Here is a 16,053-nt window from a genome sequence, read left to right on the forward strand (position 1 = left end):
CTCCCCAAAAAAAGAAGAAAAATAAAAATCCTTCATATTCATTTTAGAATTAGCCACAGATTTTTTGCATTTCTCCCATTTAGTCCTTTAAATCACTTTCCTGGGATACTACTTGCCTAATTTTCCTGAAGATCTACTCGATCGATCGATCCAGCCCTTCTCTTCCCCCAGCATCCTTGCTAGATTGACTCTACATATGCAGCAGGGCCTCCACAATCTGCCACTTAGTCATTGCTCACCCCCCACCCCACCTATTACTCCAGGCCTCTTGCCACTTCAATGAGCTGTGTCCTGATCTTGATACTCTAAACCAGGCTGAGTAATGGACACTGTAGGTCACTGACTGAGTAGAGGAACGTCACAAAATTTATGGGGTCTAAACTCAGGAATCAAGACAAATATGTGAATGCCATGTTTAAAAATCAGTGCAAAAATTATGTAAAATGTCAACATTTAAAAATAAAGGGGGTTGGATTGTAAGCACAGAGGGTAGGGTGTTTGCCTTGCACTCTGCTGATCTGGGTTTGATCCAGGCATCCCATATAGTCCCTAGAGCCAGCCAGGAGCAATTCCTGAGCTCAGAGCCTGGAGTAACCCCCAAATAATGCTGGGTGTGGCCAAAACCCAAACAAACAAAAATAGATTTTTAAAGAAAGTCCTCCCTTTCCCCCTTCAGATTCCCAATTGCCTCACCAGGACACTCGGATCCCAGGCAACTCTGTACTCTGCTATATATAAATTATTGTTGCTGTTTGGAGGCCACACCTGGCAATCCTCAGGTGTTACTCCTGCTCTGCACTCAGGAATTACTTACTCCTGGTGATGCTCAGGGCACCATATGGGATGCCGGAAAATTTAATCTTAGTCGACTGCATGCAAGGCAAGTGCCCTACCCACGTACAATCTTTCAGGCCCCTATATTTAGAATCGATTTCCAAGTTAGTGCCTCCAATATTTTTGAATGTCCTAGCATTTCTCCATAGTTCTCTTCTTTTTCCGGAAAGTTTATTAGCCTTAGTAATACTTAGTCTACTTTTGATGTAAATCTTGACTATTTCTTGGAGTCTTTCCAGTGCTTTCCTAAACCACAGTGGGAAACTCAGCACCTATTGGTACAAAGAAAGCAGAAGTCAGTGTTTTGCAAAGGACTGACTGGGGTTGAGCAAGGTAAGGGCTAATGTGTTCAGAGTATTTTTCTTTAAAATGTTGTGATTTAAAAACTACGTAAACAAACAAAACATCCCCCCAATAACCAAAATCCTAAGCTACATCTGCCCTTGCATTTCTTGTAAAACCAGATGGCCTGAATGAGCCCCATAGAAGATGGACATTTAGAGCAGAATTGCCTCTGTGTGCCCGTCGAGAGCTTTCTCCGGGTCACCGCTTACCAGATTTACACCCCATGAACGGGTTCATCAGGCCCCACGAGCTCTGGGAGTTGGCACGGAGGTACCCTGGGCACGCAGCGACGAATGCACCAAGTAGAACTCCTCTGCTAAGCCCACTTGTTCTCCCAGGCAGAAGAAATGGGCCCTGATTCCTTCCTTCCAATGCCATCTCTTAGACTCTTTGCAGTCTGTTCACCTCCCCAGCCCACAAACTTCTAATGCAATTTGCATTGCCCTCGGCCTAGTTTCTCCGGAGTCCTGGCTCCTGGGGCAGCCTGGCTGACCCTGATCCTGTCCCTCTGGGTCCGAGGCCCCCCGCGCTCCCCAGGCTGGGGCGGCTCCCGGTCCCCCCGCGGCAGCTCTGGGCCCCGGGTCAGGGCGTTCGGGCTCACCCCCGGCGGCACTGGGCATGCTCAGAGGCGGCCGCGGGGGCAGGTTGGCTTCGCAGGCGCTCGCACTCGGCGGCAGGCGGGCGCGCGGCTGCAGCTGGAGCTCGGGTGCCCGGAGTTGGAGTTGCCTGGAGTCCCCTCCCTCCGTACCCCGCATCTTTCCTTCGGCCCGCGCTGCGGGGCGGCCAGCTAGCACCCACCCGGGCTCGGCTGGAGCAAGTCCGGAGCCCGGCGTGGGGCAGCCCCCGGGGAGGAGCCTCTCTAGCTGGGACGCGTGCGGCGCACTGGCACTGCCCGGGCCAGAACCGCGTTACGAGGTAGGTAGGACCTGGGCATGGGGGAGCCGCGAGGGTGCTGCGGGGTGAAGGGGTTGCGGCGATCAGGGTTTCTTTCCCGCGCCTCATCCCCCCTGCTGCGGGAAGCCTGGAAGAGGACCACGCTGCGGGGCCACTAGCGGCTCTGGGGATGCTTAAGTTGGCGGGAGAAAAAGGCTTGCGCGCCCGAGCAGAGCGGCTGCTTTTTTGCTTTTGGAGTGCGGAGAGGGAACCCCAGAGCTCCTGAAATAGCGGGCTCCAGCAAGCTGCAAGGGGGAGCAGTTTCTCTGAAAGTTGCCAGTGGCACCCTCTTCCCGCCTCTGGCTCCGCGTAGGATGAGTCCCCCGGGGTGCCGCCGGAGGCCCCCCCATTTGGAAGAGCTGAGCCCCTGGGCCGAGCTTTTCCCGCTACCCCGCAGCCGAAATTCAGGAGCTCCCCGGGGTTCTTCTGCGAGAGCCACTGCTGCTGGAACGGGGCTGGGCGCTCCCCGGGCTCGGGCTCGCTGGGCGAGCTGCGCCCCTCCCCGACTTCAGACGTGGCCAAAGGCTCTGGGGAGTTGGGAGCGCTCCTGGCGCGCGCCTCGGGCACCCAAACAGCTGTCGGGGAGGGGGTTCCTCGAGCCTTAGCTTGGGGCCACAGTCCCCGCCCGCCCCGCATCTGGACGGGTTTGGAGGAAAAGGGCAGTGGGGTGCCGAGTTGGCGACTACGGACTGTGACTTCGGGTAGGTGCCAGGATCCGGGTGATCCAGAACTTCCCCAAGAACCCTTCCACCTTTGTCACACTTGCCCCCAGGGTCTAGGAGGGGCCCCCCAGTAAGTAGCCTTGCTCCACCCTCTCCCGGAATATCTGCTGCGCGTCAGGCGGCCGCAGCTCTCCCTGGAATTGGCCGGGACAAGTTACAAGGGGGTGCAGAATGCTGCCCAGTTTCTTCTGGACTCACTTTATTTCACTTCTTGTTTTGAGTTTTGGAGCTTTGCCTGCACACTAGTTCAGAGCTGCGCTGTCATAACCGGAGGGTGGAGGAACTTCAGCCCGGCAGTGCGCCGCTGTTCTTGTTCGCCTCCGAGGCTGCTAGTGGGAATTGTTCCAGAAGTGACTATACAGGCTCCAAATATGCCTTTCCTGCTCGCTCGCTCGCTCTCCCCCCCCCCCTTTTTTTCTTTTTTGGAGGAACACCTTGGCTGTTTGGTTTGTGTGTTAAGCTCTTAAAGAGACACCCACACACTGCTCCTATATTACCAGGGCTTTGGGGTTGCCTGTTTTTTGCAGCATGCTTTTCTCCTCTTGCCTTTTCCTCTGGACAGATGTCCAGATGTGGAGATCGAAAGGTGTTCTCGGAGTCTAGTTTCGACTTTCCAAGGGATGGTTGTGCATTAAAACCGACGGGTGGCCTCTGAGCATTAGTTTTTTCCTCTCAGTGGGGGGGTCTCTCTCCTCCCCTCGCATAGTTGTTATCAGACTAGGGTGAGATCCTGGAAATAGAAAGTGTTTAGAAACTCTAGAGTCCCAGTCATCTCTCATTGTGACTGTGCACTTTCCCGGTTTTCAAAAAAAAATTTAAAATGGTTAATTCCTAGACGTTAGCTCTAATATAGGAGATAAGGGGCCTACCTTGCAGAAGGCTCTCTTGGTTAGATCCCAGGCATGGCTGAAGTCCCTTGAGCACTTTTTTTTTTGGGGGGGGGTCACACCCGGAAGGGCTCAGGAGTTACTCCTGGCTTTATGCTCAGAAATCGTTCCTGGCAGGTCCAGGGTACCACATGGGATGCCGGGATTCGAACCACTGTCCATCTGCATGCAAGGCAAACGCCTACCTCTGTGCTATCTCTCTGTCTCCCTCCTCCCCCCCCCCCCAGCACTTTTTAACAGGACACCTGAGCTGTCTTTCTTCCCACTCTTCAAGAGGTTTAAGTTGTTTAGATCTTGGAAGTTGCTCTTTATGATTTTTCTTTCTTCCCATTAAATCCATCTTTATTTTATGGGGTAAGATTCCAGCCCTCATTAGTAGCTGAGGAAAGTAGCAGGGGACAGACTGGGAGAACATTGGGCTTGAAAGATGAGTGTTCAGAGTCCTGGGCCTCAGAATTTGCTTGTCAGCAATAGCCTAGTAGTTTAACAACCACAGTAGAGGGGTCAGCCCACCCTGTACTGTCACTCTTGACAAACCTCTAACAGTGACCTTGAACTAAGGACTCTCCATCCTAGGTGAATTTGTTCTTAGACTAAGGGCCTGGAATAAGGTCCCAGGTGATCTGAGTCTAGATTAGGAAAGTTATCTTTCTCTCTAGGCTATTAGAGGTTTTATCAAGCCCTTGACTTTGATGCCCAACCCACCACCCCTGTTGTGGCAGCTTGCCAGATGCTAGTGCAGAGATACTCAAATTCGGGCATCAGACATTTTGTAAGCAACCCTTATCTAAAGGGCTGCTTAACTCAGCTGGCACTTCATGTGGGGCCAGTTCTCTGGCAGTGAGGGAAGGGGGATGCCAAAGATGTATATCTTGGTCAGGGACCACACCTATAGTTTAGGGGATTGAAAGATTAATAGAGGTGATATTTGTTCTGAAATGCTATTTATTATGACGACGACGATGATGATGACTACTACTACTACTACTACTACTACTACTACTACTACTACTACTACTACTACGACTACTACGTGGTTCTCTGGGCTTATTCCTAGCTCTGCACTTAGGGATCACTCCTAGCAGGGTTCAGAGGATTGTATGTGGTGCTGTGGATTAAACCCAGTTAGGTCTTAGCTCCATAAAAAGCTATTATTTTAACCCTTCAAATTTAAGAATATGCCCACAACATTTTGGATAGCTAAAACTTATGCCAATTAATGTTGCCTGCTTTAAATTCTAATTGTTCTTCTAAAGAAAATTTAGAGACACCCAAAGATAGGATTTCCCTTTCTTTATACTTTCAAATACTTGTTCTCTGATTTTTAGGTCACTCCTGGGTAGAATGTAGTAGGATACTCTGATATTGAAAATTCCAGCAATCAATCTATTTCTTTTCATTAATTTTTTTATTTAGTCACCATGAAATTACAGAATAATTCATGATTGGGTTTCAGGCTTACAACACCAATCCCTTCACCAATGTCTACTGTCACCCTATTTCTTTTCTTTTAGCAATCACAATTGTGTGTACAGAGGAGTGACACAAACTTCTGGCCTTTTGAACCTGATGACTGAAAAACAGGTTGAATCACTTATGAGCAGGTTCTATACAATTTCCGGTGCAGTGTTTTATCTGAAAGACCTGCTACTCCTGGAGGGTTTAGGGGTAAGAGTAGGTGTGCTTTTACTGTGACAGGTGCCTGTGGTAGCCAGATCCAGTCTTGGCCTTCTGATCCTTCTGAAGGATAGTGGTATTGCCTGCAGTAGGGAAGACCAGCTTTGGGGGCAGCTGTGTAGAATAATGCTCCATTATCTTAGCTCATCATCTAATGCTATTTGGGTACAAACCAAGTTTAAAATTGTGTTCTTTTCTCCTAGGCTCTGGTCCTAAACTTAGATCCTGCTAAATCTTCTGGTGGCCAGATGGTGGCCTTGACTTTGAACCAAGTTGCCTAAGAGAAGCTTTGGAAGGGAGCCCCCTGGAGTCAGGGGATTTACAAAGATGACATCCTCAGGGAGAAAGAAGGTTCAATTTCAAGTCCTAAATGGATTAAGAAGGTTCAGTCCCAAAAAAAGTTCAGTCCAAATGGAATAAGTATCAGAAAAGGATAGTATTTGAGCTAGTTCTGGTGTTGCTCTGCCAAAGAAATCCTAACTGACCATCAAGCTTTATCTTAGCTTTGCATTTGTACTTTGTTTTTTATTTTAAAATAATTAGCACTAGAGAAACCTATCAGTAAATTAGAAACCTATTCAAAAACTCAAGTGGAGCACTTAGTGCTTTAGTAGATAATCTGCCAGGCCCATGCCTGTTTTCCTGATGGTAATCAGCACTCTGAGTGGAAGAAATAACATTTAGGTCCTAAATTTTCAAGACTCACTAAATCATTTGATGGCTTCTCCTAGTGGCCTCCTAAATGAGTAGGGAATATTTCTATTTTAAAAGTCTTTCCCATAACACAATGTTTATATTTTTCCAGGGTGGGGCCATTCTCTTTCCTTACTTTGGTTGTTTTCTTTTCTTAGTGCCTCATGTGGCTCCTTTGCTCCATTGGTCATTTGTTGTGAGAAATTATGATACTTCATTCTTTTTAGTCATTGGGGCTGTGTTACTGAAGAAGACAGAGGCATAGCACATTCCTGGAAAGCTCATTTTCCCTCAATCTCCTGAGAAGGTGCCCTTTCCTTCCTTCCTTCCTTCCTTCCTTCCTTCCTTCCTTCCTTCCTTCCTTCCTTCCTTCCTTTCCTTTTTTTTTTTTTTTTTTTTTTTTTTAGCAATACTCCTCAGTGCTCAGGAGTAACTCGGATCTGCATGTGGAAAACACTCCTGGCAGTGCTGGGGGTGAGGGGGGAAGACAATATGGTTTGTGGGAGATCAAACCCGGGTCAGTCACATGCAAGGCAAGTGCCTTGTCCATTGTCCTAACTTTCCACCCCTTAGAGGGTGCTTTTAAACTTATTGTTAGATAAGTCTGCTATTGCTCAATTTGAATATATAGATAATTCTTTGTGCCATTAATTTTTCAATTGCAGAAATCCAGATGGATCTTAATTATGAGCACAATTAATGTATAGTTTCTGTTTTCTTTTTCTGTGAAATACCATATTAATAGAGGAATTTTCAATTGAAGGTATTCAAAAGTAAAGCAAATTTGGCTGCCCTGACCTGGTAGCAAATATGGTTACTACTCAGTGCTGTCCAGCTGATAGAATTGAGCAGCAATTGAATTACCTCAGCAGTTTCCTGAGTATCTCAGAAGAATGCTATGGGTTGGATGTTAATAGGTGTGCTCTTGTAAAGGGCAAATCAATTTGGAAGCTCTGCCTATTATGTTTCTATCCCTTAGGGAATCTCAACTCATGCACCATTGTATAAAAGTATCTGTGAAATACTATGGTTTATAGTGTCAACATAAAATCTTGATTATATTTGTTCAATTAAATGTTTTCTGGAACACAGAACATTTTGGGGATTCTGTGTGTGATCTCTTCAACCTCCAAGACTGAATGAGTATATTCTAGCAATTCTAACATGTTATTTCATAGCATTCATAACAGGGTGTTCTTGTGAAGTAGGTCCCTACAATAAAGGGACCTTCAATATAAAATTTAATTTGATATTAATTGATTAATGAACACTATAGATAATTACTATTTTTAATTTCAGAGTAAAATAAAACTATTTTCTACAGCAATGACTAGCAAGGGCTCCATAGAGGGGCACTAAAAACTTTATAACTGATGGGCAGCTCTGTGTATTGTGAAGAAAGGCTCTTTAGGTTGTTATTACAAAGGAGTTGAAGTATGAAGTCTTGTTATTTATGTTGTGTTTCAACAATTTTCAGACTACACAAGAAAGGGACTGAGTGCAGTGCAAGACTCAGTAAGTTTGTAGCAGTTTCAAAGAAACTATTGTTAAGTGTTTTGATTCTGTAAGTTCCTAATGTAACACATGGATTCTAGTGAGCCCAGAGAGGCAGCTATGAATAAGCAGGAGCAGAGGCACAACCCTCTAGCTAAAGGCAAGAAAAGAAGTATGTGGGTCCAGGTGAGAGTGTACAGTGTGTAATGTGTTGCATGTAGGTATCTAGGTTTGATTCCTTTATACCATATGTGCCTGACCACTGCCAGGTGTGGCTCTTGAGTAAACCCTGAGTATCTTTAAATGTGCCCCCCCCCCAAAAAAAAGATAAAAAGAAGTGTGGTGAGACTTCTAAGACTTTAAATGAGGTTTGCAACCTATTTTTTCACCCATAGACTAGTGAAAATAGGAGAAATATTCTGGAGCTCACAAAGACAAAAATTAAAAAATATACTATTACTATTTTGTATATTTGTTATTGAAATTAATAATATAGAATGAAATTTGTATCCAGGCATATCATGTTTTAGGAGATATTCTATATCATTTTTGCTTATAGGCTATTAAAATAGGCTATTAGAGAGTAGAGATTCAGGTAAGGAGGGATAATTAAAATGTAGGTCCAGTTGGAAATTATTGGATATTTGGTTAATAGCTTCCCTGAAAGAGGGATCTTCATTAAAGTTTTCTTAAGAGCAAGAAGAAAGAACTGAGAACTCTTACAACCCTTTAAAAAGGCAAATAAACTCAACTCAAAAATTTAAAGGGGCAGGGTATGGAGCTTAGTAGTAGAACAGTAGGTCATGGATTTGAGGCTAGCACACATATAAATAAACAGGGGTGACCCCAAATTACTTCAGTCACTTCTTCAAATAAATATACAAACAACATCAACAAGTACATGGAAAGATACTTAGTGACATTAGGGAAATATTTCCCTAAAAATGAGGGAACCCTTCCTAGTCTCCCAGGGATGGTTATGATTAGAACCACAAAATAGCAAGGGTTGAGGAGAATGTAGATTCACTGGGAAACAAATAAATCATTTTGCTGGTAAAAATGCCCTAGAATGTGGCCAGAGAGATAGCATGGAGACAGGGCATTTGCCTTGCATGCAGAAGGACAGTGGTTCGAATCCCAGCATCTCATATGGTCCCCCTGGGCCTGCCAGAAGCGATTCATGAGCTAGAGCCAGGAACCCCTGAGCGCTGCCAGGTGTGACCCAAAAACAAATAAACAAACAAAAAATACTCTAGAATAGTTAAGCACCTTGGAAAGCAGGTAGTTATTCAAAATGTTGATTTTACCAAATGGATACCTCATGACAAATTCCACCTCTAGAAATATCCAAGAAAATAGGAAATGTGTTCCCGCTAAGCACTTATACACAAATGTTCATGATAATTTTATTCAAAATAGCCCCAAAGTGGAACAGTCTACTGTCTACCAACTGGAGACAGTACAAACAATGTGATGTGTCCAAACAACAGGCTATTGTGGAGTTATCAGTAAGAATGAAGTGTGATTCATGCTACAACATGGGTAAAATTTGGGAACACATTACATGAAAAAATCCTAGTTTGAAAATCCTCTTATTTTATGACTGATGAAATATATTCAATAGGCAAATTCATGGTAATATAAAGTGCATTAGTAGTTGCCACAAGCTATGGAAAGGCATGAGGTTTTCTTTTAGGGAGAAATGAAAATACAGAAACATAGATGACTGTAAATCTATAAAATTTTTATAAGGCTAAAAATTATTCTGGAATTAGATAGTGGTATTAATTATACAACTCCAAATAGACTTATAACCTCTAAATTACATATTAATAAAAAGAGAGACCCTATGTTAAGAACATTACATATTAATTAAAGTTAATAAGGGGACTAGGGAGATAACTCAAAGTATTGGAGTGTATGCAGGAGCCTCAGATTGTATTTCTGTGCTGAAAGGTAATCCAAATATCACCAGAATTAATCCCTCAAGCTGGGAGTAGCCTCTCCTAGCATATAAGTGGTCCCCCTTATTAAAAAAGGGGGACTACTGTGTCTAGTGAAAGGAGTATCTTAAGAAAGAGAACTGGTGAGAGATCTAGAAATAGAGCATCAATTTTAGGTCAAAATTTCTGCTCTAGGGAAAACTTATATCATTTATTTATTTTTGTCTGTCATTGTTTCTTCTTGGATCTTCCTGTCATTCTTTCTCAATTACCTTCATCTGAATTATCAAGATTTTGTTCCAACTTGTTCCTGATTCAATGGGATCTTTTTCATAGCAAATACCCAATGATTTTTAGATGGGACAGTGTTTCTAGACTTCCTGATCTTCAGATGGGAAAGTATTTCTGGAATAGGTCCACATTTGAGCATCCCTGCTGGGCAATAGGCAATGCTGACTGGGCAGCTTTGATTGAGTGTCTCCCTGGAGAAGAACTTGTGTTTGATGTGCTTGTGTCATTTTCCTGATTTGTTGATAGAAATATTGTTTAGACTGCCTTTAAAAGGAACTCTGTCAAGATTCTGTAATCATTATCAAGCTGGGTTCCTGGGCTCCATGATAGTACTCAAGCATCAGCATATTTGGGTGCAAGAGTCCTGATGCTAAATAAGGTTGAATCCCCCTGGAGCTGAGGCTGCTGTGTGCCTCCACTTCTCCACCCCCCTTTTTTTATTTTCAGATTTTCTCTTTAGTCCTGTGGCCACCCTCTGCTTCTTAGGCATGTATAGGAAGTACCTGGGGATCTTGTTAAAGTGCAGATTATGATCAGTAGGTCTTGGCTGGAGCCTCCGAGTCAAACAAATTCCTGTTGGTGTGGATGTTGTGGGTCTGTGGGATCTTTGTATCACTGAGTAAAAGCTGATAACAATTTGGAAAAGAGTCTCTAGAGAGGAGAGGGAGGAATAAGGACTCTGACTGCATAGCTAATTTACTGTAGGAGTTTGGGCAAGGGAATTGAACTTGTAAGCCGCTCTCCTCTTATCCCTAAAGTCAAAGTAGAACTTAGTTCTTAAAAAAGTACCTAATTTTCCTTCTTTCCACAAGGGCTAGGAAATTAGGTACTTACAAGGGAAAAAAAAGAATGAATTCAGGGCTAGAGTGATAGTAGTGTGGGTAGGGCATTTGCCTTGCATGTGGATGACTTAGGTTCGATCCCTGACATCCAAATGGTCCCCTAGGCCTGCCAAGAATGATTCCTGAGCACAGAGCCAGGAATAACCACTGAGTACTACCAGGTGTGGCCTAAAAACCAACCTCCCCCCTCAAAAAATAAAAAAGAAAAGTCATCAGGGAGGATGATTTGATTTGTAGAGGAATGAATAAGGAGACATGACCATGAATTCTAGTCTTGAGGGCAATGTTATTTTGCTATTGGTTTTCACATTGCCATAGTTTTGGTACAGATACAGTATGAGTCTGCAAAATTTAGTCAAGATATGTTGCTTTGATCAAATTGGTTTATTTATCTAGTTTTTGGGTGATACTCAGGGCTTATTACTGGTTATGCATTCAGGGGTCATTACTGGTGGTGCGCTGGAAGTTATATGTGGTATCACATATCAAAGAGCTATTGGTTGCATTTAATGAAAGCATCTTGCTCACTATAGTTTGTCTTCAGCTCTTTTGGACCAAAAAGTCATCATTGAGCTTCTGGGTTGGTATGATGTTTCAGCTCCTCCTGACCTTCTTCCCTTTTGACCTTAGGTCTCACCCTACCTTTGTTATGAAAAATTAAAGGAAATAAAATAAGCTAAAATTTTCTTGAGAACCGAGTAGAAATTTGTAGGAATACAGTTGGCAATCATTGTTTCATTGTTGACTTCAGAAAATGTGGATATTTCATTTGTTTTTCTTTCATGCAATAGTTACTAAATTCCTGGCAATGAAAAAGGAAGGTGTGGGGGACCAAATTCTGCCACTGGCCTTAATTCTCCTTCTTGTGCCCTATATAATCTTGCTTTCACCCTGCTTCATTTTCCTCTACTGCAGTTTGGGAGATGTAATGCTCTCTGCTGGCCCCAAAGGGTGAGGCTGAAGTGAGTAGACCACAGGATGGCACTTTGAGCCAAAGATGCTGAATCTTTGGAGAGTGCATGCCTCATGGCACAGAGCTGGCTTAGGGAATTTTGTGCTCAGCATAACACAAAGTGAGCTGTGGTTTGTTAACTTCTCTTCTGTTCATTCCTTTATCATTACTTGACATGAGAGGAAATAAGAGGTTGTGTTAGAGTCCAATTAAGTTGAAGGATCTCTTTTCCTATTCACTTTCTTCTGGGCTAGCAATACATATGGATTTTTTTTTCTTTCAAAAAAGTGGTTTTTGTTTTGTTTTGTTTCATTTGTTTGTTTTTATAACAAGACTATGATGTGGTAAATCAAACTAGTGTCTCATTTTCACATAGCCTAAAATTCATTGCTTTCTTCAAGACAGTAATTTTATCCTGAGGCCTTGTTCCTCCCCCTTCTCACTGCACTGCTTGGCAGGAGGCAACTCTGAGGAAAATGCATTTATTTGTTCATGTAGGTCCAATGCTAGGGATGAGCACTTCATCTGCTGTTGTACCAGTGCTGGAAGGTGAGAGCAAGGGCATCAAGCCTTATGTACTCACTAGTCTCTTTCTGTCACTCCTGGCTCTCCCAGAGATGGAAGGGATGTTGGTTGGAAGTGAGAAGATCCATTTACCTCAATACTTCCCATAATTCCTACTGGAATCCGAAAATGGTCAGCAAGGTTCACTCTCAACCATCTGTTTTGTTCTGAAAAATTTGTTGAAATGTGTTGCCATTTCTAGTTGAAAGGGAAAGCCAGTGAGAAGTAAATACTGTTCTTGAAGAATTTGATCCACCCTGTCATTAAGTAACAATAAGGAAGCTGTCCTGAAGTTAGTCTTAAAATGAATTCATACCCATAAAAACAAACAAATCCAACTACCTAGCAGTGTGGGGCAATAGTTCAGGGTTTAGCACCCATATAGGTTTGGATCTTCTGGTTTCTGAAGCCTCACTGGCTCTAACCCTGGAGGCCCCTTGTCAGTACCACTAGGCTTGAGCAGCGTTGTGCTCTTGGGCCCTCATATTGAAAAACCAATTACTGAAATATCACTAGGAGTCACCCTGGGCACTCAGGACATTTTGGGATCCCCTTAAAAAACAGCTCCGTGGCCCTTTCTCCCATTTCTACCTACTGGGCAAAGAAACTTTTCCTTTATAATCAGGTCCTTTTCTGATAGTTGTTATTTATTGTTAACCCTAGAATCACATAGTTCCAGTCATTCTAGGGATTGATTATTCCCTTCATAAATCCCACCACATTAATTCCCAAGAAAAGAGTCTTTATTCTGGTTTCTGAGGTCTAACATATCTGGCAGAGAGGAGAGAATCAAAAATACATTGAGCTGCACGACTGCTTTTTTCTCAGACCATATCCCATTCCAACACACATCTGCCACTGTCTCTTCTATGAATTTTTCAGTCAGTCTGTTATTTTTTATTAACATTTTTCTGGAGGTGATTATGTGCTAACAGAGTCCACAGGGTCTTTAGCCCTTAGTAAACCCATTCCTTTTATTCTTACAACTTAGAAGTAGTAGGTATTGTTATTTATTGCTGTTATACAGTGGACAAAATTGAGACACAGAAAGGTCATGTCACTACGCCTGTAGCAGAATGGAAGCTGACTGCAGTACTACAAAGTCTGCAGAATACCCGCCACCAGCTATATGCTAGGCTTAGCATCTGTCTTCCCTGAGTTAATGTTTAGATTTATACTTTTCTTCTTCCTCTTGGCTTTCCTGAGAGTTCCAGATAAATGAGACCAGACACACCTTTCCACCTTGCCTACTATCTGCACTCTTCCAAGTTCCACAAATTGTAATATTGAAGACTGGAGAGAGTACACAGGGACCTGAGTGCATGCTTTGCATGTAGGAGGTCATGTTTTGTTTCTCAGCAGCACACAGTCCCTTGAACACTGGTAGGAGCACCTTCAAGCAATGCCAGAATGGCCCTAAAAATAAAGTTAAAAAAAAAAACCTAACAGTTGAGAAAAGAAAATAATAGGCTGGCCCTTTGACTTATTCATGTGGGCCATATTCCTTGGGTTTCTCAAGAAATAGAGGGCTATAGAAGGCTATTTTAAAAAGAGGTGGCTTAACATCTAGCCTGAATTTGTCTATTGGCAGCTCCATGACCAAAGTCTGAGCCTCTCAAACTTTATGTCCATTAGAAACAGCTAAGTTGCTTAGCCTAAGGACTTTGCATTTCTCTTTCTGTTTGTATTTTTGGGGATCATACCCAGTGATACTTAAGGCTATGTGCTCAAAGATCAGTCCTGGCAGGGCTTAGGAGAGCATATGAGGTGCATTGGATCAAACCCTGATCTGTTGCATGCCAAGCAAAGTGCCCTTGATGCTATCTATACCTTGGCTCCAAATTTTGCATTTCTAATTGGCTCCCAATCTTGGTGAGGTTGTTAGTCCATGATCAAGGATTGGGAGGTAGTGTTAAGTATGTGGGAGGCCAGGCTTGCTATTCCTGCATTGCATCTCCTCACTCAGATTCATTAGTCCCAACCTGGGAGACAGAGACAGATGTCTAGAGAGCTACATACTAAGAAACTGCAAATTGTGTGACCACAGAAACTTGAAACTCAATGAGAGCATAAGGAAGAGTAGAAAAAATTGGATGCTTTCAAAATGATGTTTTCATTTCTAGATGTGAGCTTGAAAGTATTCATTTATGACAGAAAACTCATTACAGAGTGGCTCTCAGTGATACAGCGTTGAGAATGAAAAGTCTCCTATCTCTTGCTCAAGTGAAATGAAATTTTATAATGAATCTCTGCTGTTGTCTCCCAAAGCTCTTAAAAATATTGCCCCAAATATCTCAGAATCTCTGCAACTCTCCTCAGGTTCTCCTCGCTCTCCAAGACCATGTGCTAAGAGATGTGATACTGTCTTAAGAACCTGTATTGGAAGGCAGGTCTATGGCAAACAAAGTACTTATTGTAACTCACTGAATTCTCCTAATGATCCAGGTGTTTATGACATAGAGAAAAAGGCCTGGAGGGTCAGAATCATAGACTCCCTCAGAATCACAGGCTTCAAAGTGACAGTGGGAGCTAGTTGGCATGGGCAAGGGAGCATGACCTGGATTCTTTTGTTCTTTATACTGGGAACTGACTGAATATATTTATGCCACTGGCTCACCTTATTTGGCTTTGCACAGAAAGAAGCATCTTTAGGGCTTGGCTTGAAAATATAAAGATTCTAATTTTAACTAAATTAACTAATTTACTGGTGTTTTAGTTGTATCAGGGCTTATTCCAGGCTCTGAATTCACCTAGAGGGGGTTGTGGGATCATATAGGATGCCAGGCATCAATCGAACATAGGTCAGCTATTTGCAAGACAAGAGTCTGCCTGCTATACTGCTGCTCTGGCCCTAACTATATTTTAAGTAAGTTTTGCATATAAATAAAAATAATCATAAATTACCCTGGGACAAGGTTAGTGAGTTTCTATTCTGTAAACAAACTTATTTAACCTGAACCCAGTTCAGTCACCAGCACCCTAGATTCTCGCCAACTTTTAATGATTTCCTTCTCCCATGGCTATGACTTTTAACACCATCAATAATCTTTTCCTATTTTATTGAGGACACACAGATAATTATATTCTTTATTGACTGATGCAATATTGTGAGTTACTCATTTTGTTCATGCATTGTACTTGCGTTGTATTCCATTATTTGAAAGTCATTTGTTTGAAGATACACATTGGAATTGTTTTAGTTTAGGGCTGCTATAAATGCTTCCAGTATCATTCCTGCACATGAGTATTTTGACCGTAGAGGTGTGCACATTGCTAGGTTTTATAATGGACCTATATGTTTAATTTTAGTTGGTATGATTTTCCAGAATGGTCATTTCAGTTGGGTATGAATAGATATTTCATAGCCATGCCAATACTTAGTTTGATAAACCATTTGATTTTAGTTGATGCTTGTATAGAGGTCTCTTAGTCTGCTTCTAATTTTTTTTTTTTTTTTTTTGGTTTTTGGGCCACACCCGGTAACGCTCAGGGGTTACTCCTGGCTATGTGCTCAGAAGTTGCTCCTGGCTTGGGGGACCATATGGGACACCGGGGGATCGAACCGCGGTCCGTTCAAGGCTAGCACAGGCAAGGCAGGCACCTTACCTTTAGCACCACCGCCCGGCCCCAGTCTGCTTCTAATTTGTATTCTCTTGTCATCATTTGAAGTTTAGTATCCTCTGCGTATGTGGGCATTTGGAATATCTTCTTTTGTGAAAAATCTTGTTAAAATCTCTTGACTGTTTTTATAATTGATTATTTTAATTAGGGGGAGTGGGCCATCTGGGCCACATCCAGTTGTGCTTAGTGTCTACTAGAAGGCTGGTCTAGTTAGTAGTAGGGCCTATCGAACACGCAATGCACATGCGTTAGCTC

At 43.0% G+C, this 16,053-nt stretch overlaps 1 protein-coding gene across 2 annotated transcripts in view; it reads left to right on the forward strand.

Annotated features, from left to right (window-relative positions):
* Positions 1-1,829: 1,829 nt before the first annotated feature.
* Positions 1,830-16,053, forward strand: part of STXBP6 (syntaxin binding protein 6) — a 300,438-nt gene continuing 286,214 nt past the window's right edge. The window contains exon 1 of one of the 2 annotated variants that reach the window (XM_049768215.1): positions 1,830-2,094. The gene's annotated coding sequence lies outside the window, so the exon portion shown is untranslated. Of the gene's footprint in view, positions 2,095-2,755; positions 2,814-16,053 lie in introns of those variants that run through there. The other variant, XM_049768216.1, reaches the window with a different exon arrangement.

The sequence above is a fragment of the Suncus etruscus genome, chromosome 2 (assembly GCF_024139225.1).
Source record: "Suncus etruscus isolate mSunEtr1 chromosome 2, mSunEtr1.pri.cur, whole genome shotgun sequence".
NCBI classification, from domain to species: domain Eukaryota; kingdom Metazoa; phylum Chordata; class Mammalia; order Eulipotyphla; family Soricidae; genus Suncus; species Suncus etruscus.